A 25,449-nucleotide genomic window follows, 5' to 3' on the forward strand; every position below is an offset into this window, starting at 1 on the left:
GTCCGGTCTTTACAGCCCGCTTGAGGTTCTAGTTCAATGCTAAACATAGCTGGCATGGCTTTGGGGTAAGAAGTACCCCTCTGGGGCTGTTATAGCCAGAGAGAATGGTGAATGACAATTTATAAATGGTCCATGTTTGTCTCCAGACTCTGTGTGTGTGTGTGTGTGTGTACAGGGAACAGTAGAAAGATGAGGAAATCCTAGAGAATAGCGACACACAGAACAGAGAAAGAGAATTCTTTTAATTCCAGACCCTGTCCCAACTATTGAGGGAGAGTTAGCAGGACGACCTCCGTCCATCTATCACCCTCTGCTAGAGTGATCCAGGCAACTCAGGACACAGAGAGGCAAAGGCCAGTGGTACAAAGTCCGAAGCATTTATATGACGTGGGAGAACCCTGTCAGGACGAGCGCAGTGAGGAAGAAGGAAGGCCCTGAGGGACAGGTGAATAGGGGCGGGCACTTTGAGAGCCTCACTGAAGAGAAGTAAACTTTCCTTAGGAATTTGCTGGCACAGACTCAGTACCCACAGCGAGACTTCTTCTTGGAAGTAAAAATTGGTCCAGACGCAGGAAAGGGGTTCAAGACGAGTGTGGAGTGGTGGGGACGGCCACGCAGAGCTGGAACGGCCGGGAGAGACAAAAATCCAGGGAGCGCCAGAGCAGAGACTGTTTTCATAACCGCACCTGCAGATTTAAAAAAAAAATTCAGCCACAAGTACTGCTTTCTCACACCACTGCTATTTTCACTACTTTCTACTACTCCTTGGCCATCAAAGAACAGATGCTGTCTCAGTACCTTACGTATTGGCTTATTTAACCTTTTCACATTTAAGAGGTAGTTACTAATATTTTTGTTATCGTTCTTCTTTCCAGAGAGGAAGAAAGGAGGCACAGGGACATTGAAAAGTGGTGCCTTCTTACCTTCTGTATTTTCTTCCGGTTGTCAGTTTCAGGAGTTCAGTTGCTTGATCTGTTTGTCTCGGTAGATCCAGAGTTGAACCCAGTGCTTAGCATAGACGCGGTGATTACTGCTGAATAAATCAGAGTAAAATTAGAATGCCTCGTGCACGAGTCTGCATCGCTTGGCGGCTCGGCGTCTGAGTATTTACAAAGGTGATAACGCCATTCCGGGGATTGCGCGACGTATGACGCGAGTCGCTGTGTGAAGTCGTGCTGCACAGGACGTGTGCAGTCGGCCGCGGTCCGTATTATACGGAACGGAGAACGGAACTCAGGCCGTAGATTGTGCAGTTTAGACAGGGGTGTGTTCCAGATGGCCCCAAGGGTGGCAACGTGGTGACCACGGGGAAGTAGAGGAGGAAGGTCCCCGACCACAGATCTGCACGCTTAGTGAGGGCAGCACCCCGTGAAATGTGACTTGTCCCCTAAATGCAATTACAAATTGGACTGAAGTGATGACGCTGACAGCTGACACCCAGTGTAGCCAAGTGTAAGCCCGAGGGAAGCTCGCCGTGCTGGCAGGTGGGAGAAAAGGAGATTGTAGAAGTGTGGGGGTGGTGGAGGCTGGAGGGACGCCGTGGGCAAGAGGCAGGGGTGTATGGGGCTCGGGGTGTAGTTGATCTCCCGGCTCTTTACCTCCCGGCCTGGAGGCCACGGTGCCGCCTTCCCGGGTGGTTGGCAGCATCTGAAGAACGAGGTTTCACTCTGAAGGCAGAAGCACTTGGTGGTGTTGGTTCCCTTTTCTCTGCGTGAAGTGATCTTTACCTTGAACAGTATTAGGTCACCGGGAAATGTTCCTGGCTCTCAGCTGTGTTTCTGGCCCTACGATAAACCCGGAAAATGCATGTTTCCCTAAATTCTAGTTATGGGGGCGCAAACGCGTGTTTCCCATGGCTACCCTCAGAGCCTTGAACTCAGTCATCCGATCTCGCACTGCTCACCTCGGAGTCAGAGCAGTAGAAGGTTGTCGAGCGCTTCTTGGAAAGGCCGTGTTTTCATTCTTTGCAGCCATAATGACCTCAGAGGCGCCTCCAGGCTCTCGCGGCATGACCCTCCTGCCCAACCGCCCGAATCCAACTTGGCTGTGCAAGGGTTCTGCCCCCGCCTCCCGCCACAGACTTCCCCAGGTTCTCTGGCATCTAGTGTTGAACTTGCTGGCTGGAGGCTCTTGGTTGGTGGCTTTGCCCTTTTAAAAATAATGGGCCTGTGATTTTGCTCTCTTCAGTCCTTCGTGAACCTACTGAACTTTTCAAAATGTCAGAGAGAAAGAGAGGCGGGGAGTCAGTCACTGGGTAACTTTTCTCCTTCTCCAATATTCGGAGGCAATTATCAGGACTAAAAGTTTGTCTTCTCACACTTACTATTCTTTAGGATTCTATCATAGACGCGTCGTCTCATGGTGCATCTGCCATTTCCTGGGTCTCCTTTCCTTTCCCAAGATGGGCAACGGCCTTTCTGGTTTAAACGGGAGGTTGGCAACCCCTGGAGGGGGTGAGGTGGACCCCTGTCACCGTGGTCATACTGACTCTGTGCTCTGGAGGCTGGCTCTGCTCTCGCCCCACTGACACCTGGGATTTACAGTTGTGACTGAAGTAGGAGAGAGTAAACCCTTTCCTGAGCCCTGTTGTCAGGTAAGTAATGGACGGAACCCACAACGAAAACCCCAGATTCTGAATGCTTGTCTGGGCTTGGCAAGTTACCGTGTTATTTATGCTATTTAATGAAAGTGTCTTTGCCACGTGGATGCTACGTAAAATAATTTTGTCCACGTGAATTTCTGTGCTGCCTCCATGTTTGCCAAGTTGGTTAATTTGGGCCCCTGATTTGATTGTAAACTTGGTTCCATCCATTTCTATTCTCCTTTGATTCCATTTGAGCTAGTGTGTGTCTGTACCCGATGTGGTCGTCGATGCGGTTTCGTTTGTTCCATGCCATTGGCATTGGGGTTTTATTTTCAGGGGGGATGCCTCATCTGAGTTTTGTCCCCCTGCTAGTTTTTCTCCCACTGTCTTTTCAGATAATCAGATATATTTTGCATTCCACTTGAAATTCATTTAAATTTATGTTTTCAAGAACGGTTCATGTTATTTTAGTGTTTTCTTTCTGGGTTACAACCTTGAACACTGTCTACTGAGATTTAACGTTAAGTTACTTTACTTAAATACAGAAAGCTGCTCATTTTTGTTAAATTTATATTTAAGGATTTTACTATTTTAAGCACAGGGTAAATGAATTTTTTTTTCAAATTTAATTTTCCATTTTTTGTTGATAGAATGAGAAATAATATTTCATTTTGTGTAGTGACCTCCTATCTGTGGCCTTATTCCTTGTAGTTGTTCTGAAGATCCTTTTTCTAGATGATCACGGCAGCCGTGAATAAAGACGGTGTGAGTTCTCTCTTTCCATGTGTTACTTCTTTTTCTTGCCTTATTTCATTAGCCAGGAATCTCCAGTACAGCTCCTGTGTTAGCGGTAGAATACATAGTGTGGCGATAAACATTACTACCTTTAAAATACTGTTTTCATTTTTGCCTTAAGCAGTAATATGCCTTCTAAATAAATTATGAGAAAAGAAAACATATTTACAATCTTTTATATTTGCTGAAATATCTGCCAGTTCTGATTGGAGCTCTTTATTCCTTCAGTAGGTCCGTGAACTTTAGGCTTGAAGAACTTCCCCTAGCATTTTGAAACAATTGCTTTAATATTTATTTTTATTTATTGAGAGAGAGAGAGAGGGAGAGAGAGAGAGACAGAGAGAGATGGAGAGAGCACAGCGGGAAAGGGGCAAAGAGAGGGAGAGAGAATCCCAAGCATGCTCCACACTGTCAGCCCAGAGACTGATGTGGGGCTTGAACTCACCAACCGTGAAATCATGACCTGAGCCAAAACCAAGAGTCCGACCTTAAGTGACTGAGCCATCCATGTGCCCCATTCCCCTTAGCATTTTTATAGGCCAGGACTGTTGATGAAAAAATCTCAGTTTTTAAATCTGATATGTTTTTTTTTAAATTCTCATTTTCCAAGGATATTTTTTACTGGGTATAGATTTCTTGGTTGCCTTTTTTCTTTTAGCTCCTAAAAATATAGTTTTGTTGTCTTTTGCCTTCTATTGTTTCTGATGAGACATCAGCTGACGTTTCTGTCAGTTTTCTTCACCCCTCTATGTGTGCTATGTTGTTTTCCTCTAGGTGCATACGAGATTTTCTCTTTAACTTAGGATTTTAGCAAATTTATGGTTAGCAAGATTTATGATGGGCTTAATTATGGTTTTCTTCTTGTTTATCTTGCCTGGGTTTCATTGAGTTTCTTGGATCCGTTACTGGTGTTTATCACCATATTTGGAAATTCTCAGTCATTATTTCTTTAAATATTTTCTGCCCCATTATTTTTTTCCCCTCCTCAGTCTTGGACTACAGTTGCACATATGTTAGGATGCTGGGCGTTCTCCCACAGTTTACTAAGACTGCACTAGGTTTACATCAGCCTTGCTTCTCTCTCTTGTTTAGATCGTATTATTCCTGTTGACCTTTATTCTGCTGCCTTCAGTTTGTCGGTAAGCCTGTTGGTTAACACCTCATCTCGGATACTGGGTTCGTCACTTTCGAGCTTCCATTTGGTTTCCCCATTCATTCATTCATTCATTCCCTATGAGCACATTTTCCTTTAAGTCCTTCGATACATTTATAAGAGCAGCTCTGGGGTTCTCATCTGCTCTTGTCAAAGTCTGGGACATCTTGAGTTTAGTTTCTGTTGACCTTTGTTTTTTTTTTTTTTTTTTTAAAGGTTATTTATTTATTTTGAGAGAGAGAGAGAGAGAGAGAGAGAGAGCAAGCGATCAGGGGAGGGACAGAGAGAGAGGGAGACAGACAGAATCCCAAGCAGGCTCCATGCTGTCGGCCCAGAGCCCAGACGTGGGGCTTGATCTCAACCACGAGATGATGACCTGAGCCTAAATCCAAAGTCAGACACTTAGCAGACTGAGCTGCCCAGACACCCCTCTGTTGACCTGTTTTGGCTTTGATTTTGGGTCTCATTTTTCTATTTGTTTACATGCCTACTGACGTTGTTTACTGTAATCTGAACATTAAGAATGAAACCACACGGAGACTCCGTGTTTGTGCTCCATGGTAGCAATCTGAATTTGCTCCAGGAGGCAGTGCCCGTGTCTGAATTCAAGCCAGCTTGTGTCTTGTCTGTAGCTGGCAGCAGCTGAGATTCAATTCAGTTCCTTCTGCTTTCAGCTGCGGTGTGTTCTGCGGGGCCCTCTGGGCCATCCACCTGCGTATGTGTATCTAGCGCTCCCCCCAACAGCTTGGGCAGAATTTATGTGCAGATTTCGTGTTCACTCCCCAGTGGCTCCCTCTCTTCCAGGGTTCACTCTAACTTTCCGGATGCCCCGCCTTGGGCCTCATGCAGATGGGATAGTGCCCTTCAGAGAAAAAGGTGCAAATTCATAAATGTCACTGTCACTTTCCCATGTTTCCTGGGGTTCCTGCCTGCTTCTGAAATATTTTGTCCAAGTTTTATAACTGTTCTCTGAGCGTTGGCCCAAGGACCCTAGTCTTCACTGCTACTGAAAGCTGGCCCTTCCTTCTGAGAGTGTTTGAAGGTTAAATTTTTCATATGACATTATTCATTCATCATTCATTATTCATCATCGTTCATCATCCTTCATGATTCTAAAGGTACGATCGTCGTCACCGTCAACATCGTCATCGTTAACATTTTTTTCAACACTTGTTATTCAGCTACACCCAGAAGGATTGTGTGACGCTCCATGTTGAATACACAATCAGCTGTAGCAATAAGAGCATCACACACTTGCCCCACTGTGGTCAGCCGGAAAAGGCTTTCAAAGGTGTCTAGTAAGACGTCCAGATCCCCAGAACGTACGAATATGTCGTCTTACATGGTGAAAGAGACTTTCTAGCTGTGATTCGGTTAAGGATCTCAAGATGGGGAGATTTCCTTGGACTGTCCAGGTGGGCCCGATGTGGTTGCGAGGGTTCTTATAAGAGGAGGCAGGAGGGTCGGAGTGGGGAGAGGGTCATTGGATGATGAAGCCAAGGGCAACAGAGTTGGAAACAGGACGTGATCTTTCTGACTCTGAAGCCGGAGGAAGGAGCCATGAGCCAAGGATTGCAGGCAGCCTTTAGAAGCTAGAAAAGGCAGGGCAGTACATCCCTTCTGCAGCCTCCAGAAGGAACACAGCCTTGTGGACTTTGATGTGGGCCCAGAGAGGCCCATTTTGAACTTCTGGCCTCCCAAACTGTAAGGAAACAAATTTCTGTTGTTTTGAGCCATTAAGTATGTCATCGTGTGTTACGGCAGCTCTAGCAAACTCATGCCTCCCGAAACGATTTTGTTGTAACTTTCATTTTATAAAAAGGAAACAGGCACATGGACCTTCCCAGGTACAATATGCTTAAAGCAACTCGTCAGAGACTTACTTCTATATCGTCACTACTTTCTGTACATTCCTATCGGTCTCTTACTGAAAATGACTCCATTGCGCATTTAGGCTTAACACTTGGAGAGCAATAAGGGGTGACAGCGACGGTTTTGAGAAGCGATGCTCCCAGTAAGGAGAGCGAGGGAGCCCCCGAAGGAGCTGTGTTCACCGTCCTCAATGTCCCTACCTACTCTGTTGCTGCTGGTAGTGATTTTACGTCTCCTCCTAAGGGTTAATGATTAGTGGAAGCTTAGAAACCAGTTAGTATTTCTATCTCGGACTGTTTCGCCTTGAGTTTCCCTTTATGTTATGAACTATTTGTAATAAGCTCAGTGCTAGAATATTTTAGGGTCTAACTGGCAGAAAGAGCTGCGTGCCCTCCAGGGTCACAGGCTAGGTATCCGACGACTAGTTCTCGCCAGTGGAACGTGGGAAGAAGTAATGTGTCTGTTGCAGGCCATGGTGGGCTGTGTGTGTTGTCTTCCCCGTTTGTGGTGACCACGGAGACCGCTCGTCACCTGGGGTGTTAGTGATGGAGGGGCCTGGACTCTGGAGTCACTCCTTGGAGCGGAGTCTCCCAGGGGATCTGTGCTGGACTCTCTCTAACAAGAGGACTTAAATTGTGTTCTGCCATTGATGCTCTGGGACCATTAGGGCAGCCGCTCTTATCCACTCATGTTTTTAGCTAGGAAATCACGCAGTCGTTAAATGGAGACAGAAAGGCTAGTTTTTGAGGATCAAAACGTAGCTACGAATTAGGGAGGGAACTCCCGTATGACACTTTAACATACATCTTTTATATTCCTGTATCATCCCTAGAAGATAAATATTTGGACAGGAGCCCAAGGCTCGAAATGAGTAATGGCTTTCCCCAAAGATAACAACCAGAAGTTGATGGGACTAGGATCTAAAGCCAGACCAGATTTCAAAGTCTGAATCTTATCACTACAATGCACTACTTTTAAAGTTTCAGAACTAGGGACTGCTATACTAATTTGGTTCAAGCTCTTCTTTTTTCCAGAGGGCCACAGGGAGTAAATGGCAGCATAAGTTGGTTTCCTGAATTTTTAATCTTGTGCACTAGTGCAATTCTCAATGGGGAGAAGGGGCATCTCATAACGTCTGGAGATGGTTTTGGTCGTCACGACGGAAGAGGTGTCACGGTGTCTAGTGGGCGGAGGCCAGGGAGACTGCTGCACATCCTACTTTGCACAAGACAGCCTCCACACAAAAGAACGATTCACCCCAACGCCCCTAGTGTTGAGGCCGAGAAACCCTGTTAAGGGGCGTACATCCACTATGTAGCAGAGACCGGACTCAAATCCATGGTACCACCACTGCACAATGTCTTTCTAGAAAGGTTAATTACCGCTGACCAGGCAACTCGGGTTCAGCCTTTTCACTGACCGCTTGGGAAGCCCAAGAGATACGTAACGGAATCACGTCACACGTTGACCTTCGGCAGGCTGTGAGCTCTTGGAGTGCAGGGTCGAAGCCATGCGGTGCTGGTTTTTCAACGCCTACGTTACATAGTAGGTCTTTGATCCCCTGTTTATGAAGTTGCTGCACGAATCACTCAGTGATTTTTCTGTGCCCCTGAAGTCGATCCTAACGACAGCCCCTTGTGAAATAACCTGAGAAAACTGCTTCATCAAGCACACATCTTCTCCCCGGTTGACAGATTGCACAGCCGTCCTCAGTCCTCCCTGGAACCGGGGCCTGAAGATTAATTGTGTGGCCGAGTTCTTTGTAGAGCAGGCCCCGTGCGCCCTTAAATTCCGAGGGGTGTTTGCTCTCGTCCTGCACATTTATAGCTGCCTCCTCATTTCTTCTGAGTCTTGTAATTCCTGGCAGCTGCTTTCAAAGGACAGTCACCGCTCCAGTGGCCGTTTTTCTGTGCTCCGCGCCTTTCTGATTCCCTCTCCTGCTGCTCCGCAGCAGGGTCTGAGTTGTTATTATGTCTCGTTTCCATTTGGTAGAGAATCTCTTGTGCAGAGCTGTTTCCTTAATTGGCATCTTTGCGTTGGGAGCTTGGAAAGTGGGTGCCTCCCTTGTCCACCTTTGTCTCCACCTGACCCCTGGCTGCCCATCCCAGGCCTCTCTCTCCACTCCTCTGCATTTGGGGCTTATCTGGGGTTCACGGTCCTCCGAAAAAACAATTTCCACAGCCCGTGAGCCCACGTTATCTGAGCTGTATCTAAGGTATGTTAACCAATTAGAAAAATAAATGAGTGTGGAAAAGGAGGAGAGAGATCATACACAAGAGGTCCCAGCCCCCGAAAAGTGCTTTGTGGTTAGAAAAAAGCCCGGCAGAGGCCTGGCTCAGGGGCGGGGGGGGGGGGGCGGGGGAGCTGGCCCTGAGCGCTGCTGGGCTCTGAGTCTGTTGACCCGGTGACAATTGTTTCTGTGCGGACGCCGTGCAAACAGGTGACGTTCATCTGGGTAAGTGACGGAATTTGGAAACTGCCATGGTTTCCTTTAGAAGAAACCCTTGTCCTACATAGATCTTTATTGTTTCCTAAAGAACTGCTGTTTGCACCAGAGAAATTTCGACTCCTGTACTGCGGTCCCATTTCACACACCAGTGTGCTTACAGTCCAACACCACATCCCCACGGTGCGGTGGGAACCTTCCTTCACCCACCTGCCGGCCGGGCCCAGAGGACCTCAGACTCGGGTGTGCGTGAAGTACCGTGAAGGGAGAAGGTGGGGGACGTGCTTGTTCTAGAAGGGCCCCAACGCCCTGGGAAAGTCTCTAGCGGCTCTGGGCTTCTTCCTCTTGGTCCAGAACACCTGTACCTCCCACCTCCCCCCCACGCCCAGCCCCACCCGCTGGCACCCACACCCCCAGCCTGGCTCTGCAGATGTCCCTTGGAGGGGCGCTGACGGCAGGTAGCTGGCACTTACCTGCATCCCTGTCCCATTCCCTTCTGGGCCCCTGCCCTGCGGGGGGCCGGCCTGCCCCTTCAGCCTCCTGGGGTGGCAGCCTCAGGGGCCCCAGCCCTTTCTAGGGCAACGAGGTAGGATCCCCTGTAAAAGCCACGGATGCACGTGCAGCTACCCACGCCCCTGCGGATGTGCAAGAACGTGGTGAGGGTGCACCGTAAGGCGACTGGAATAGGGACACGGGGACTATTTGAGGACTCTGAAAAGGCAGAGGTGGTTATGTGCATGATGTTTCTGTACCTGCTCCCAGCATGTTATACCGGGTGGGATTCAGAGCAGCCGGCTCGATGGTGCTGACTGGGGAGACTGGGGGGGGGGGGTCTGACGGAGGACAGGTGCGCAGCCAGGACAGGTATGGTTGGGGGAGGGGACGATGACCCCGTGGGGCTGGCCGGAGGGGCTTCCTGAGTTTTATGTCTTGGTGACTGAGACTACTTGGGGTGGTTGGAAGAGCTCATGGCATAGAGTAGCACCCAGCACGATTTGCTGAATCAAGAGTGGAGAGGTACCATCTGAGCACCGATGCTTCTGTTTCTTGGCACTTAAAAACAATTTTTTTTAATGTTTATTTACTTTTGAGAGAGAGAGAGAGACAGACAGAGAGAGAGACAGAGCTCAAACAGGGGAGGGGCAGAGAGAGAGGGAGACACAGAATACGAAGCAGGCTCCAGGCTCTGAGCTGTCAGCACAGAGTCTGACCTGGGGCTCAAACCCACCAACCGTGAGATCATGACCCAACCCAAAGTCAGATGCTCAACCGACTGAGCCACCTGGGCACCCCTATTTTTATTTTTAATTAAAAATTTTTTTAATGTTTATTTATTTTTGAGAGAGAGTGCACAAGCAGGGGAGGGTCAGAGAGAGAGGCAGACACAGAATCCAAAGCAGGATCCAGGCTCCCAGCTCTCAGCACGGAGCCCAATGTGGGGCTCAAACCCACAAACCGCGAGATCATGACCTGAGCCAAAGTCAGATTCTTAATGGACTGAACCACCCAGGCTGTTTCTTGGCACTTTTAAAACATTTGTTTCGGAGTTTCTTATTTTTAAATGACTTAACACATTGTGTGACCTTTTTGGTGTATATCTATCTCCTGGTCATTTGTTTTAATGTACACGTTTACCAGTATATCATGTATATTAAAGTGCAACATGTCGGTGTATTACCGACATGATTATCAGACTGACCGTGGCCATCCTGGCAGAGCGTGTGAAGTTAGTTTCATTATTGACTTAGTAATTTTGTGGAGATCTAAGTCACTTCAGGCGTTCTAGAAAGAAGGGTAAGGTTCTTTTGGATAAAAGGAGCTTTGAAGAGACTGTAGGAGAAAAGTTTTCAGGAAATGTTGGACATAGGAATGCGGCCATCAGTGTAAGTAGGAAAATTTTTAAAACTTGGCATCTAACAAAATTAAGGCATAGAGAAGAAGAGCAGAATAGAAAATATGAAAGAAGCTGCCGAAGGGGATGTCGGAATGAACGTCTTGGGCCGTGTTCTCACAGGAAGAGGGGAAACACCATTCGTGTTTCCTAATGGGAACCCTAATGGGAAACAGACCTAATGGGTCTGTCTCCGACGCGTCTACAGAGATACCAAGGGGGCGCCCCCATGTGGGAAACGTGTTCTCCGAGAATAGAAATCATTCGTCCATGCTTCGCTTCCCTTGCTTCATCCCGTGCCCTCTTACTCTGCTCTCATTTTGGTCCACGGTGCTTTTCCCTTCTGAGATGACTCAGGACCCATTTACTGTGGCTGTCGTCAGGCTCTCCCCAGGTAGAGACAAGAGGATGTTTTTCCCCTCCTGGGCTGTCGATGAGTGTACCTGTCTCTCCTAGGACAGGTGCAGAGAGGGAATTCGGAGATACTGAAGGAACGAGTACCTCTTCTGTTGCTTCCATCCAGCAAGGAGCTAGAAACACAGGCCTGGTTCTCTGGCCTCAGGCTTCTCTGCACTGGGGACATCAAGTAACAAGTCGGTCTAAACAATAGTGGGAGTATTCTCCAAAGGTTACAGACGAAGGCACTGGGGTCAGGCAGGTGCAATTTTAGGCATATTCGCCAGTCCCGGCCGCCCGCACCTGCGCCCTTGCTACAGTCCTAGAGGGTCCAAACGGTTCCTTTCAGAGGAAGCACGATTGTTGTGCAGATTGCTTATAAGATGGGAGTGGGGATGGTCTCTGTCCCCGCACGTTCAGTCCCTTTTGTCTGGCTAACGCCCACACCCGTCATTCACAGCAAACGTCTATCAGGTGCCTAGAACAAGCCACGTGCCCCGTTGCCGGAATTAAGGCCTCTCGCTTTTGTTTCATTTTGCTTTTGGATCCTGACCCTGTGCCAACCCTGGTTGGAATGGTCTGGAAAGACAGTGCGCAGTGCGACGTTGCCATCAGCGCGGGAGACCGCCTACCCGTGCGGCTGGACCCACACCGCACACCCACAAGGGCAGCGCCGTTTGCCAGCGAGTGAGCTGGGGTTCAGGGCTGTTCAGTCTTGAACCCGGAGTGGCTACTCCAACAAGTGAAGTACAAGAATGGGGGACTTGAGCCTTGGGCACAGTGGGGTTCTGCCACTGACTCGGTCCCTGGCTCTCTCTTTTTGTGTTTCTACCCAGAGGCTGCTGTGATACACACAGTTGTCTTTTTCTTTTCTTTTCTTTTTTCTTTTCTTTTCTTTTTCTTTTTCTTTTTCTTTTTTTTTTCTTTTTTTTGAGATTCAAGTGAAAACCACAACGTGTTATGCCCAAGACATCTTTTGTTCTGTTTTTTAAGATGCATGTACATTTTAGGAGAAACCGTATCGCTGTTTTAGATTCACTCGCCCGGGAATCACTAGTGTTTTGCGTGAGTTCTGTTTGATTTCCTTAAACTTGAGCGAGGTTATGAACTGCCCCTGCCTTTGCTCTCTGTGAACGCAGTTCCGCCACGTTCCAAAGGCCACTGAACCCCACCCCGAGGGCTGGGGGGGTCACCGGGGATCAGGGCCGTGCATTTGGACTGGACACACATTCGGTCCACCTGGAGAGCCGCCCCAGGGACGCTGTGCCCCCCGCTCGGCCACTTCCTCGTTCCCACAGAGCCGGCCCGCAGGGCTGTTCGGTGGGACACTGTTCCCGGCTGCCGTGTCACATATTCAGGCCTCCGATTTGCTTACTTTTCCTCCTGTTAGAGGGGACTTCCTGTCTTCTCCCCTCCCCTTCCACTTGGCTCCTCTTTCTGTCTCCCCCCCACTGAAAGCCGCTCGGCTCTGGGACTCCAGGTCTGATGGTGGGAGCTGAAAAGGCGGCCCGGAGCCCCCGGGTGAGGGGCCACGCCCAGTGACAGCGCCTGTGCCCAGATGGGATTGGGGCCAAGTGCGAGCCTTTACCTTGAAACATCGGCCGAGAGGTCTGTGTTGCAGAGCCCGATCTTGCTCGCCTCGTAAGAATGTGCGTCTTTCATGTCTGCAGGGTGAAAACACACAAACAGAAAGCCTGTTGCATAAATGGGGCACTTTCACACTTCCCTAATTAGAGTGTAACTCGGTTGACGTTGTAAAGTGGTTTAGTTGTATGTTTCGAGAGCAGTAATTTGACTTCTGGGAACATACCCCGAGGGAGTAGTCTAAATGCCTCCAATTTGCTAGCTGTCCAAGCCCAAGACCGTCTGGGAGCCAGTCCCCCAAGCCAGACCGCGCTCAGATCGCAGCTCCAGCAAGGGTGACGAGGGCAGACCTGGGAAAGCCGCTTAGTGAAGTCCTGCCTCAGTTTCCTCCTCTCTAAAATGGGAGCAGCAAGAATGGCGACAGTCTCATGGAGCAGATGAGAGCATGTAACACACAGAGTATGGGGATTGGACACAGTAGGTGCTCAGTAAATGTTGGATGCTCTTCCTTGACATCTCTCTCCTTTTTAATTTTTAAAATGTTTATTTTTGAGAGAGAGAGAGAACACAAGCTGGGGAGGGGCAGAGAGAGGGGAAGACACAGAATCCGAAGCAGGCTGCAGGCTCCGAGCTGTCAGCACAGAGCCCGACACGGGGCTCGAACCCACGACCCGCGAGATCATGACTGGATCCGAAGTCGGACGCTCAACCGACTGAGCCCACCAGGTGCCCCTTGGTCCTCTCTCTGCCTTGATTTCCTTATTTGGAGAATATGAATAACAACCGTGTTTACCTAGTAAAATTATTGTGGGGATTAAATAAAACGAGGAGTGGTAACCATGGTGCGGGGCGTGCCGTAAACGCACGATAGATGTTATTAGCTATTGCATTTGGGCAAAAACCTTTATGAACAAAGCACATATTGCTGTACTATTTCTGATGGCAAAAATGAAAAATAAGGCATCTAGAGAGATTCGACCATTTCATTTCCATGATATTTAGAAGGCAAAATGATGTTGACAATGACTTTTTAATAGCACTGGGAAAAGCTATTTTGAAACACTAAGTTGAAAAGGACAGGTAAGTCTTCAGTTATCATCTGAAAAAAATCTATCCACAGGGGCCACAAATCTAGAGAAATACACCAGTGTATTTATTAGCGCTTGCCTTTGTGTGGTAGGATTGAAAGTGTAATTTCTATTCTTTAAATTTTTGTATCTTTAAATACATTTTTAGAGCGAGAGAATGTTAGTTTTGGAAACTAGGGGTGGAGGTAATTCCTTTATGAAAGATCTTTAAATATTTTTTAGGCTTGGGTTTGAGAGAATATTTCCCGTCTGTAAGAGCATTCAAGAGCAGTACGGTAATTGGAAGAACCGGGCTACAATAAGTAATTTTACAATGGCTGCCTAATATCAATTCAAGTAGCAAAGGAAGGTGTTATCTGCCCCCGGGTCCGGGGCACTTGTCCACGCACACCGTGATGGAAATTTAATAATTTATTAAGCACAGACACTGGCCCCCACGTGCTCAATAAATATTTATTAAATAGATGAATGATTGTATTAAAGATGAGGTGTGTCGTTGAAAGGAGGTTGAATCCCCATAACGTTATCTGAGGCTCTAAGAGAAGAGATGCCCCCAAGAGGGCTGTTTGAGCAGAAAGAACACGGCTCAGAACCCAGGCGTCCTGGATTCTGCGGACCGTGGAGACGGTGTGTTCCCCTGCTTCGTTTCCTCGTCTGTGTGGTGAGTCGTTTGCAGAGAATGTTTTATCTTGTTTTCTCTCTCTGCGATTCAAACAATATGAATACAAAATAGTGACGGTTCGCCTTGGGTGAACATAAGTGTGCAAGGTGGTTAGTACGTTTGAGCTGGAGGAGACTTTTTCTTCCCTGTTGTGCCCAGAATGAAGATCAGATGCCTTCTGAGACCTGAATGGTGGACAGGACCTGCTCCCTCTACCTCTTCACCCCTTCTGCTCTGCACCTGCCCGCCCTCCACCCTGCAGCCCTGCACACTAGCTGGTAACGGTTCCAGACAGACTCCTGCTCTCTCCTGCTGCACCTGCAAACACACCCTGGCCCCTCTGTGCAAATGCGCTCTCCCTGCACCCAGACCTGTCCCTCATCCTCCCGCCTGCTCCTCCCACGACCCCTCAGGACGCAGCTCAGATCACTCACCTCTTAGGGAGGAGCCCCCCACCCCCCCTTTCCCAGGCTGGACCTACTTCCTTTCTGTCGTGCTCTTGGAGAGCTGGGTATTCCTCCTTTTGGAATGCCCATCTTGCTTTGTAATTAAGCCTCCACGAGAGTGATTCTTTGATGAGTGCCTCTGTCTCCCACAGTTGTCGGTTTCCTCCATGGGAGCAAGTGTAATCGTTTATTTTTGGTGCTCTGGATATTGGGGATTCTCACTGAGTATTTGTTGACTAAGTGACGGGCTGCTGAAGAAATCAGCTCAAGGGTGAACGTGTATTTATTCATCGACAGGAGAAAGGGAGACTGTGAAGTTCGAATGCCGCTTCGAGCTCTCTCTCCCGGAGTCCCCCCTCCCCGGGACAAATAAGCGGGACAGATGAAGTTAGCCGCATCTTAAGGTTTGATGAATGAGGCAGGATAAAGTCCAGGCAGGGTGAATAACTTTTTCCAGGGGCACATGGGTGACGGAGCTCCTCTGAGAACCTACAGCTGTTGTCTTGGAGAAGAAACGTGTTGGAAAGAACAGGATTAGGGCATTCTGGCTGAACGCGTGTGGCCTTTGCGCACAAAAAGTCATGCGTTTTAGGGTGACCCTATTTTTTTTTTCTTCCTCCCTGTGCGGCTTAAGCAGTAAGCTCTCTGACACTGTCTTCCTTCTGGTCTCTTCCGACTAGGAGAGCAGCCAAAAGATGAAGGCCTGGACCTCAGAGAGAGGGGACACCCGTGGGCACGCATCACTCTGTGGGTTCCTGGCCAGCAAACCGGAACCCTGTGTGGAGTGTCAGAGACCCCATCTGATAACAAAATAGCATCTTGCTTTCCACTGTCACTGTCTTTTTAGGAATATTTCTTTCCCTTGGGGTCTTACGTAGAGGCAGTTGTCCACTGAGGCAAGGTTTGGACGTTCCTGCATCTGAAGGCAAATATCGTTTCCAGGCTGTTCTAGCAGTGCCCTGTTCCGTGGTTCTTTCCAACACGAGCCCTTGACAGTAATCATCTCTTCCATTTGTACAGGGTTTTCCCCATCTCGTTTGCTCCTCGTAGGTCTGTAGGCGTATTTACATTCTCCTAAATGTCTTAGGCTTCCAGGTTTATCTCCTGCCCCTTGCAGAGTGATGGACATTCATAGCGGGTATTTGCTGAAGGGACAGATCCCTGACTAACTCCGTGAACCGACGAACAACCCTTTGCAATAAGGACTGTGGTGGTTGCTAGGTCTGATTTGCATACAGCTGGGGAAAGAAAAGATTTAAGGTATCAAATGACTTTGTCAAAGATTCATTCTAGGTAATGAATGGAAAGATTTCTGGCTCCTAGTTCAATGCTATTTACATAAGTGAGTTGTTATGAGATTCTTACATGAGTAGCTTTTTTGGTACTGATGACTTACATTAACTTTTTAAGCAGCTTCGAGGTATAATTTACATGCACAATCTTACTAACTGTCGGCACCCAATTCAATGATTTTTTTTTGTGAATTTAAAAAGCTGTGTAACCACCGCTGCCATTGTCCATTTTTGGAATAGTTCCATCCCACAGTGAAGGTGTGTTACCACTTACCCCCTTGTTACCCCCTCGTCTTGTTACCACTTAACTAACCCCTGCTCCCAGGCCAGGGGATCCTTTATCCTGTGTCTCTAAGAGACATACTTTTCAAAAAAAAAAAAAAAATTCATGCACATGGAATTATATGCAGTCCGATTGTATGTAGTACAATTTGTAGTACTTTGAGTCTAGCTCCTTTTTAGGCTTATCCCTGTAATTGTTCATTACTCACAAGTTGGTGGGTGTTTGGTTGGATTCCAGTCTTTGGGTGTGTGGACATTCTACCATGAACATTTGCAAATGTGTCTTTTTGTAGATGCGTGTTTTCATTTCTCTTGGGTAAGTACCTAGGAGTGAATTGCTGCCTCATGGTAAATTTCTGTTTATTTTGTTAAAAAATTGGTGGGAGAGCCTGGGTGGCTCAGTCAGTTGAGCGTCCGACTTCAGCTCAGGTCATGATCTCACGGTTCCTGAGTTTGAGCCCTGCGTCGGGCTCCAAGCCGTCAGCATGGAGCCTGGAGCCCGCTTCTGATTCTGTGTCTCCCTCTCTCTCTGCCCCTCTCCTGCTGGCACTTGGTCTCTCTCTGTCTCTCAAAAGTAAACAAACATTAAAAAAAAAAAAAGAAATTGGTGAACTGTTTTTCAAATTTCCTGTACCATTTCATACTCCCAGTCTTTTTGATGAAAGCCATTCTGGTTGAACGTGTGGTGGTGCTCATTGTGTGTGTGTGTGTGTGTGTGTGTGTGTTTCTTTTTGTGGTCTTTTCCTTGAGAGGAAGAAGACAGAATAACTGTCATTCACAATTTGTCCTATCAATTTTTTAAAAGAGATGTAAACTGCAAGTGCAATTGCTGAGTTATTTAATTCTTCATTCAATTCTGTCAATTTTGGTTTATTTTGGCGTTGTATTGTTAGGTGCATATACATTTATAAGTTTTCTATCTTTTAATATAATGACTCGGCCATTAAGGGATTTCCTTTTTCTTTCTAGTTATATTTCTTGTCTTAAATTTTGTTCTGATATAACTGTATCTCTTATGGTTAAGGTTTACATGGAATATATTTTTCCACCTTTTTACTTTCAGACTCTTTGTGTTTTTGAAACTAAAATTTGCCTTGTGTAGATAGAATATAGTTGCATCTTGCTTTTTTGTTTTTTTAATATTTTATTTTTGAAAGACAGAGAGAGAGAGAGAGAGAGAGAGAGAGAGAGAGGAGTGTAGGGGAGGGGCAGAGAGAGACACACACAGAAACTGAAGCAGGCTCCAGGCACGCAGAGCCTGACACGGGGTTCAAACCCACAAACCGTGAGATCATGACCTGAGCCAAAGTCCGGTGCTTGACCGACTGAGCCACCCAGGTGCCCCTGCATCTTGCTTTTTAAACCAGTCTGCCAACCTCTGCCTTTTGGTTGAGGTGTTTAGTCTGTTCTCGTTTTATCTAACTGTTGATATAGTTATATTTATATCTGCCATTTGCTATTTGTTTTGTGTATTCTTTCTTTCTCTCTCTTTTTTTTTTTTTTTTGCTCTGATCCTCATTTACTGCTACCTTATTTGTGTTAAGCACATATTTTTTAGTACACCATTTTTATTCATTTTTTTTTGCTATATTTTAAAGTTGTTTTCTAATGCTTGCTTTAGGATTACAATATATGTCATAGAGTAGGACAATTCAGATTAATGGCACCTTAAATGTAGAATTCTACTCTCATGTCACTGCATTCTCTACCCCTCCTTTGTGCTGTTATTGTCATAAATATTATATCGGTGCATTTAATATTTAATATATATAATATATAATTATATTATATATGTATTATTATATTATTATAATATTATATATAATATTACATATATTATATATATAATTATATATTATATTATATAACTAATACTACCCTGTTAAAACTTTTTAACCAATCTTATGTCTTTTGAAGAAGAGAAGATATAGGTTTGTAGTCTTTTTTATGAAACTTCCTATTTATAATTTCTAATTCTTTTAATTTTTTTCCCAGTGGATTTAAGTTACCATCTATGTCATTGCTCTTCAGCCAGAAAGCTGCCTTCAGTATTTCCTCCAAGGCATGTCTGCTACCACATATTTTCAGTCTTTGTTTGGGAATGGCTTTATTTCACTTTCGTTTTTGAAAGGATAGTTTCACTCAATGTTGAATTCTTGGTTAATATTTGTTCTTAAGCGCTTTGAAGACGTCTCTCCATTACATTGTGGCCTGCCTTGCCTCAGTTGACCAATCGGTCAGTACGCGTATCAGTATTTCTGTGTATGTGATGAAGCATTTTTCTCTGTGCTTTTGAGATTTTCTCTTTGTTTTCGCTCTCCATGGTTAGAGATGTGTGTAGATGTGGATCTCTGCGTTTTACTACGTGGGATTCAACGAACCTCTCGGATCTGCCTATTAGTGTGTTTCACTAAATGTGGGAGGACTCCAGCCTTGTCTCATTGTTTTTCTTCCTTTCTCTCACTCTCGACTCCTACTGGAACTCTTGTCGCAGGTGCTGATTTGCTTGATGGTGCCCCTTAGGCCTCTCTCTTCAATTCAGTTTTCTTTATTTTCTTCACACTTTTACTCTGTTGTTCAGATTGGATTCTTTCTACAGATCCTTCTTCACGTTCACGGATTGTTTCCTTTACCAGCTCCTGTCTGCTTGTCGAGCCTCCCAGTAAAATTTCCATTTCAGTTATTGTACTTTATGACTTCAGAATTTCCACTGGCTATTTGTTATGGTTCCTGTGTCTTTATTGAGATTCCCTACTTGTGGAGCCATTTTCATCATGTTTTTATTTAATTCTTCAAACACAGCTTCCATCATCCTTTGAGTATCTTTAGCCGCTTTGCATTTTTGTCTGCTAAATTCAACATTTGGGCCCACTCGCGGTTTCTACCGACTGCTTCCTTCTCTCCTCCTGAATATGGGTCACACATCCTTGTTTATGCGAGCCTCATAAGTTCTTACTGAAGACTGGACGTTTAGATAACAAATTGTTGCAACTCTGAATTTTTTCTCCAAGGGCGATCGTGGTTATTCTTTTTTGTTTTGTTTTATTGATAGCAACTTGCCTCACCTCAATCTCCTGTCTCTGTCTCCCCTATGATGGGGATCTGGGAAGACCTTTGCTCGCTTTGTTTTCAATTCTTATTTTTAGTTTTTGGTCTGGCTCACTAGGAGTCACTCTTGGGTCTCTACAGGTTATTTTTCAGCCGGTCATTGCTTATAGTTTGGGCTCCAACTCTTGTGGTGATGAAGTTTCCTCCCTCTGCTGATGGGTCCGTGTGCACAGGCTGAGGAACATGGGCGACGCTTAGGTGACCTTTGTCTTTCTAAGCTCTACTGGGCTCTCCTGAGCCGGCAGGTAGGGCGAGAGGAGCCCCCAGGTAAAGGAGGCTCCAGTGGCTGAAATCCAAAATTCAGTCATTTTTCATGAGTAAACACTTCTCCATGTATTTTGTTTGTTTGTTTGTTTGTTTGTTTGTTTGTTTTGGGTCAATATCCAGAGCTCTTAGAATGGTTGTGTTTGATATTTTTGTTCAGTTTAATATTTGTTTTACCAGGAAGAGGGTTTGCTGACCTTTTCACTTTGATGGCACTGCAGGTCTGTTCCCAGATTTTATCTGTTTTTATAAAGCATGTTAGTATGGATGTTCTAGATAGACAAAAAGTCAAAATGCAAAAGTTACTCTAGAGAAAAAGATGATATAAGAATGCTACAGTACCTTTTATCTGGTGGCCTCTAATTGTCTCTTAAACTTCCCTCCATGTTATTTTTCTTTTTACGGTGGGAGGCGGCAACGGTCCTAGGCAGATGCTTCTCCCTTTGCAAGTGCCGTGACTTCTAGAACGCACGTGATGGGGGAAGAGCTGAACTCGTGGGCCGAGGTGCCGTGGGAGCCCCTCCCGTTCCGTCGGCATAAACCCATCTTAACTTCCCTCAGGTGTGAACAAGAAATCGGCAGGCGTTTGAGACAAAAGACGCCTTATTTCACTTCCTGTCCTGGTTTCATCTGAGCTCGGACGGCAGAGCTAAAGCTGGGAGTATGTGCGGCTGTGGTTTTAACCCTGACTTACACAGCCGTGTGAGAGCTGGACCGAGTCATCTTGGAACGCTTGGAAAACGGCCAAGACCGAACATTCGGAGGTGCAGACTTTTCCCTCTCTGGGCGCCTCCCCCTCTCAGCCCACGATGGGTGTTCGTGCTGACGCGCCGCGGGAGGAGTGTGTGTGTGTGTGTTGGGGGGCACCGCGGACACATGCGCACACGAAGGACGTTTCCCAAACGAGGTGGGCTCCTTAAATCGTCATCTTCACAGCACTCATTTTCGATGGGAATCTAATTTTCTGATGAGAGGGGGATCATTTAAATTGACCTGAGCTGTCTTTCAACTCCTCGTCAGAATCCGTCCTGGGGACCCAATTTCCTGGTTCAGCAGGGAGCATTTGTGCGTGGCCAGCGCCACCGTGGCCCTGGACAAAGGACAGCGATAACAGACTCGCAGGTGGTGATAATAGCTTCAATTACAGCAAACAGAGGCAGCTGGGCCGTTCTCAGCACACGCCAGCTCAGCCAAGTTCTGGCCGCTAGCTCTCAGTTTCTTTTATTTGACAGCAAGAATGTTGAGGTCCCGTGGAGGTGCCCTCTAGGCAAAGGGAAGTCTGTGCCAACTGCTGAGGTTTCTAACGTCTGAACTGTGCTGGCATTTGCTCCTGGGAGAAATCATAGGGCTTGAATGCGTGTTCTAATCAAATAAACATTGCTTCTTTCTCTCTGCCTCCCTCCCTCCCCCTCTCCCTACCCCTTCTCTCCTTCCCTCCCTCCCTCCCTTCCTCCTTCCCTCCCTCCCTCCCTTCCTCCTTCCCTCCCTCCCTCCCTTCCTCCTTCCCTCCCTCCCTTCCTTCCTCCTTCCCTTCCTTCCTTCCCTCCCTCCCTCCCTTCCTTCCCTCCCTCCCTCCCTTCCTTCCCTACTTCTCTCCTTCCCTCCTCCCTTCCTTCCTTTGTGCTTTTCATTACAATTTAGCTTTTGATGACTTCAATGGCAGACTGTCTTTTGTAAGTTACTTCTTCTCGCCATTGGGTGACATTTTTACTCCCTTGTTGAGAAAAACTTGGGAAAAAGCAGTTCCTTTCTGCTATACAAATCTTTGTAGCACAGTGTATTAGAAATAAAAAGAGGTGAGAAAGAAAGAACTGTGGTGAGCGGGAAGCTGGGGTTTCTGTCTAATCCGCACGAATCGCAGCAGCCGTTTGCCAATTAAAGTCAAATGCGCGTTTCAGATACATAAAGTATTGAGCAATGGGGAAAAAGGGCATTTTATTTCAAACAGCTTTTATTCCATTCTTAATGTTTTTTCCACGTTTAAGCTGTTTTTTTTTTTTTTTTTTTAACTTGTAGGGAAACCATTTATGTCAGCATGTTTAATAAAGAAGAAAAGAGCCTGAGAATGATGCATTCATTCATGGGGGTTTAGCTAATTAAGCAGAGCGGAGAAATCACAGTTGGTGGGGGAAGAAGGGATTTAATGGATCAACTACCCATGCGTGCACATGAGCATTTTGTGTAAAGCCAGAGATATAGGTACCATTGCGCAGACCGCACGATAGGATATGCGTGGATTTATTTACACAGGGAAGCATGTTACAGAAATAGGGCTCAAGGCACTTTATAAATTGAGTCTTGTTAATCTTGGCTATACTCTGGGGAGGCAGGTAGTTGGTAAATACCCTTATCCTTCCTTCTGACGGTGGGAGGACCACACATGGGGAAGGGTCAGGAGATTTGTACCAAGGTCATGCAGCAAGTTAATTAGCGAGCTTGAAATAACATGTGTCCCAGCCCAGCTCTCCTTCCAGCAGACCTTGTTGTTCCGTCTCTTCTCTTGGGTGTCTCAGCTTTTAACCATGTTCCCAACACTTGCTGCTAATTAGTAATTTCAGGAGCCTCTTCTTTACAGGAGGCTTAGAAACTGTGTAGGCATGGGAACCAGTTAGTGTTTTTAGTACCTCTGAAGCCTCCTAGCCTCTGAACAAGTATATAGAAAGTGATTCGGAAGCCTGATGAAGATATATTGGTTTGCACTGCTTTTCAGGGATGTCTTTGAAGCTAACGCTTCCCTCCAAGCAAAGGGGGTGGGGTGTGTGTGTTGTGGGGGGGCAGTGGTTGTTGATAAAGGACAGGTGCAGAAGGAACAACAATCCTGTGTTTTAAAGACAGGGCTGCAGACTCACTGATTATTTCTGGGCATCCTGGGGACCGACGCAGGATCTATTCATTCATTTATCCGTTTGTTCATCTGGCTTTCTTCTAGGTGTGCTGGTGGGCGCGATGCCTTTCGGGTGAGGATCAGCTACAACTGAAGGTAATGAGGCAGGCACAGGCCCTGCCTCTGAGCCCTTCGCAAGACATTTATTTCCTCATTGTAACGTCTGTGACTGGCACCTTCTTTCTCTCAGTCGCCCAGCCTTGAGACCACAGAATCGCCCTGGGACCCTTTCTCTCGTTCCTTTCCACACACAGCGACGAAAGCCGCTGTGTCCTGCGTCTATACCACCTTGCACTGTGGCTTCCCTGGTCTCCCCCGGGGGCACCACCAGAGTCCAGGCTGTGGCGGCCTCCTGTCCAGCCTGCTCCTGGCTCTGCTCCTGCAGCCGTCCTGCGGGGCCTCGATCCTGCGTGGGTGCGCTCCTGCCTCAGCCCCCCTCAGAAACCGTGCGTGCCGCCCTCTGATGACTAACTCTAGAACGATGCACCCAACCACCCGTCAAGACCTTGAACTTGCCCCCACCTGTTTTTCTGTTTCTGTAGCCTAATTATAGGACACTGGTCCCCAAACATCATTGTCATCACCAGAATCCTCGTAACAGCTATGTTTTTTTTTTTAAAGCTATTAATTTGTGCAAATCACTGTTTTTAGCTCTAAAGTGTATAATCTTATTTAATCTTTGCAATGAGCACCACCTGAGACGACTTCCTTGCTCAAGCCTTGTGTTGTGATGAGCCCTTAGTAACCTTGCCCCGTTCAAGCCGTCATGGCACATTCTTGGTAACTCTAAAGAGGCAATTATAATCTGTTATCACTTTTTGTATTTTCATCTCATTTCCTGCTTCTGAGCTGTGAGCACCCTCATTCACGGAGAGAGAATATTTGCAAAGTAGAGGGTAGCAGGGGTGTAGCTGGGAGTACAGGGTTGTACAAAAAGTTGTACCTTGACCACATTTTCAGTGTTTTGATTTTTTTTTTCTAGGAACAGCTCAGCCAAAAGCTTTGCTAAAGTCAAAGAGGTTGTATTTATGGATTTTTTTATGCATTAATCCAATTGTTCGCACATAGGAGATTAAGTTAGCATGGTAAGTCTTGTTAGACAACTTGATTTTGGTGGATTGGGAGAGTTTCTGATGTTTTTTCAGAAGCAGAATTTAAATTTATAATTTTATATTCTTTTTTCTAAAGTTTATGTATTTTGAGAGACAGTGAGCAAGAGAATGGGCGAGGGGCAGAGAAAGAGGGAGAGAAAGAATTCTGAGCGGGATCCGCACTGCCAGCATCGCCCGACGCGGGGCTCAAACTCCCCAACCGTGAGATTGTGACCTGAGCCGAAACTGAGAACTGGACACTTAACCGACTGAGCCACCCAGGCGCCCCTATAATTTTATATTCACAATACCCATCCTTTTCCTTATTTGAGAAGATAAACTTTGTATCCTATGACATTTTTTTTTTGCAATAGTGATTGACGTCCCTTGCCATGATATTGAAATTTTGTAAGATTTTAAAATAAATTGACAAAGATTCAAGTCATACGCAGTAGAGTCAAAGACACGTTTTTGTGTTGTTTTTTTCCTTGAGAAACATCTAAAATGACTTTTTTGGGAATGTTTTATTGATTTATTTATTTTGAGAGAGAGGGAGACACTCAACTGACTGATCTGCCCAGACACCCCTAAATGACTTCCATATGCCTAGACTCTGCTGGTGTTTGGGATATAGTAAGGCACAAGCAAGGATCTGGGGCCTGCCCTCAGGGAGCTGAGGATCTAATGGGATGTTCTGTTCATGCGCATTTGCCACTATCCTACCTCAGAACAGGTGAGTAGACAACGTTGAGACTTTTCAAAGAAGCTACCAAGACGGAATCAACCACGCCTTGTGTCCGTGATTTCATCAGTCAGAAGCCAACAGGTGAGCCCCAGGGGAACCAGTCCCTTCACCTAGTGCTCCCTACTTCATCCCCTGGCCCGACTGTCAATGGTTTCCTACTCCTAACTGGTCCCTCTGCCATCCAGAAATGCTTCTCACTTGGCAAACTCCTTGTATTCTTTAACTCTTTTCCAAATGTCCTCCACTTTCTTATCCTAGACAAAACCCAGCCTCCCCTTAGGATTCCCTCTGTGCCTCCCAGGTACTAACTGTTCTCTCACACCCACACACCTCAGGGTGGGGAGTTGGGGGCCAAACGGTCTTTGCTCCCGTTTTGTGGTAGACCCGCTTTCTAATCCATACAATGACCTTCCAAAGCCCCATCCTCCTGGTTTCCTGTACTTCCAGCATGAAACGTGCAACTTCTCAGAGGAAATTCAGGTCATTAACTGCCAGCTACTACAATTAACTGCCACAGGCAGCCTTTTTTTTTTTTCTTCATGTTTTCCTGCTGATGTACTAAAGGAAGTAATTCTACTCTATTCAGAGTTATTCCCTCCAACTGTAGATTAGATCACGCTCCTGTTGGCCTCCAGTGAACATTACATTCGTACCCTCTACCTTGTGGCTCATCAGCCTTCCCTGTCAAGGGTGTCCTCACGTCAATGTTTGAGCATGGTCACGTTGCCTTGACCACCCCATCACTCAAACGCTTTTCCTCTTACCGCCCCTTCTCTGCCGCCCGTCTCTCCTGCCACATTGCTAGATCTAGCAGAGATTTTTTCCAGTCCCCATGTTATCTCATACCCTACTGGCACCTGACAGGGC

General features: G+C 46.6%; 1 long non-coding RNA gene across 2 annotated transcripts; it reads right to left on the reverse strand.

The window, feature by feature from the left end:
* Nucleotides 1–361: 361 nt before the first annotated feature.
* Nucleotides 362–20,740, reverse strand: LOC121044541 (uncharacterized). Of its 2 annotated transcripts, none has more exons than XR_005797337.1 (4): nt 20,205–20,740; nt 12,726–12,801; nt 924–1,030; nt 362–686 (listed from the first exon to the last, which is right to left on the reverse strand). It is a non-coding gene; the product is annotated as an uncharacterized LOC121044541 (long non-coding RNA). The 2 variants fall into 2 exon arrangements; XR_005797336.1 differs by having other exon boundaries at nt 924–1,033.
* Between the last annotated feature and the right edge of the window lie 4,709 nt (nt 20,741–25,449).

Source organism: Herpailurus yagouaroundi, unplaced genomic scaffold (genome assembly GCF_014898765.1).
Source record: "Herpailurus yagouaroundi ecotype Mexico unplaced genomic scaffold, PumYag 188, whole genome shotgun sequence".
Classification (NCBI taxonomy): domain Eukaryota; kingdom Metazoa; phylum Chordata; class Mammalia; order Carnivora; family Felidae; genus Herpailurus; species Herpailurus yagouaroundi.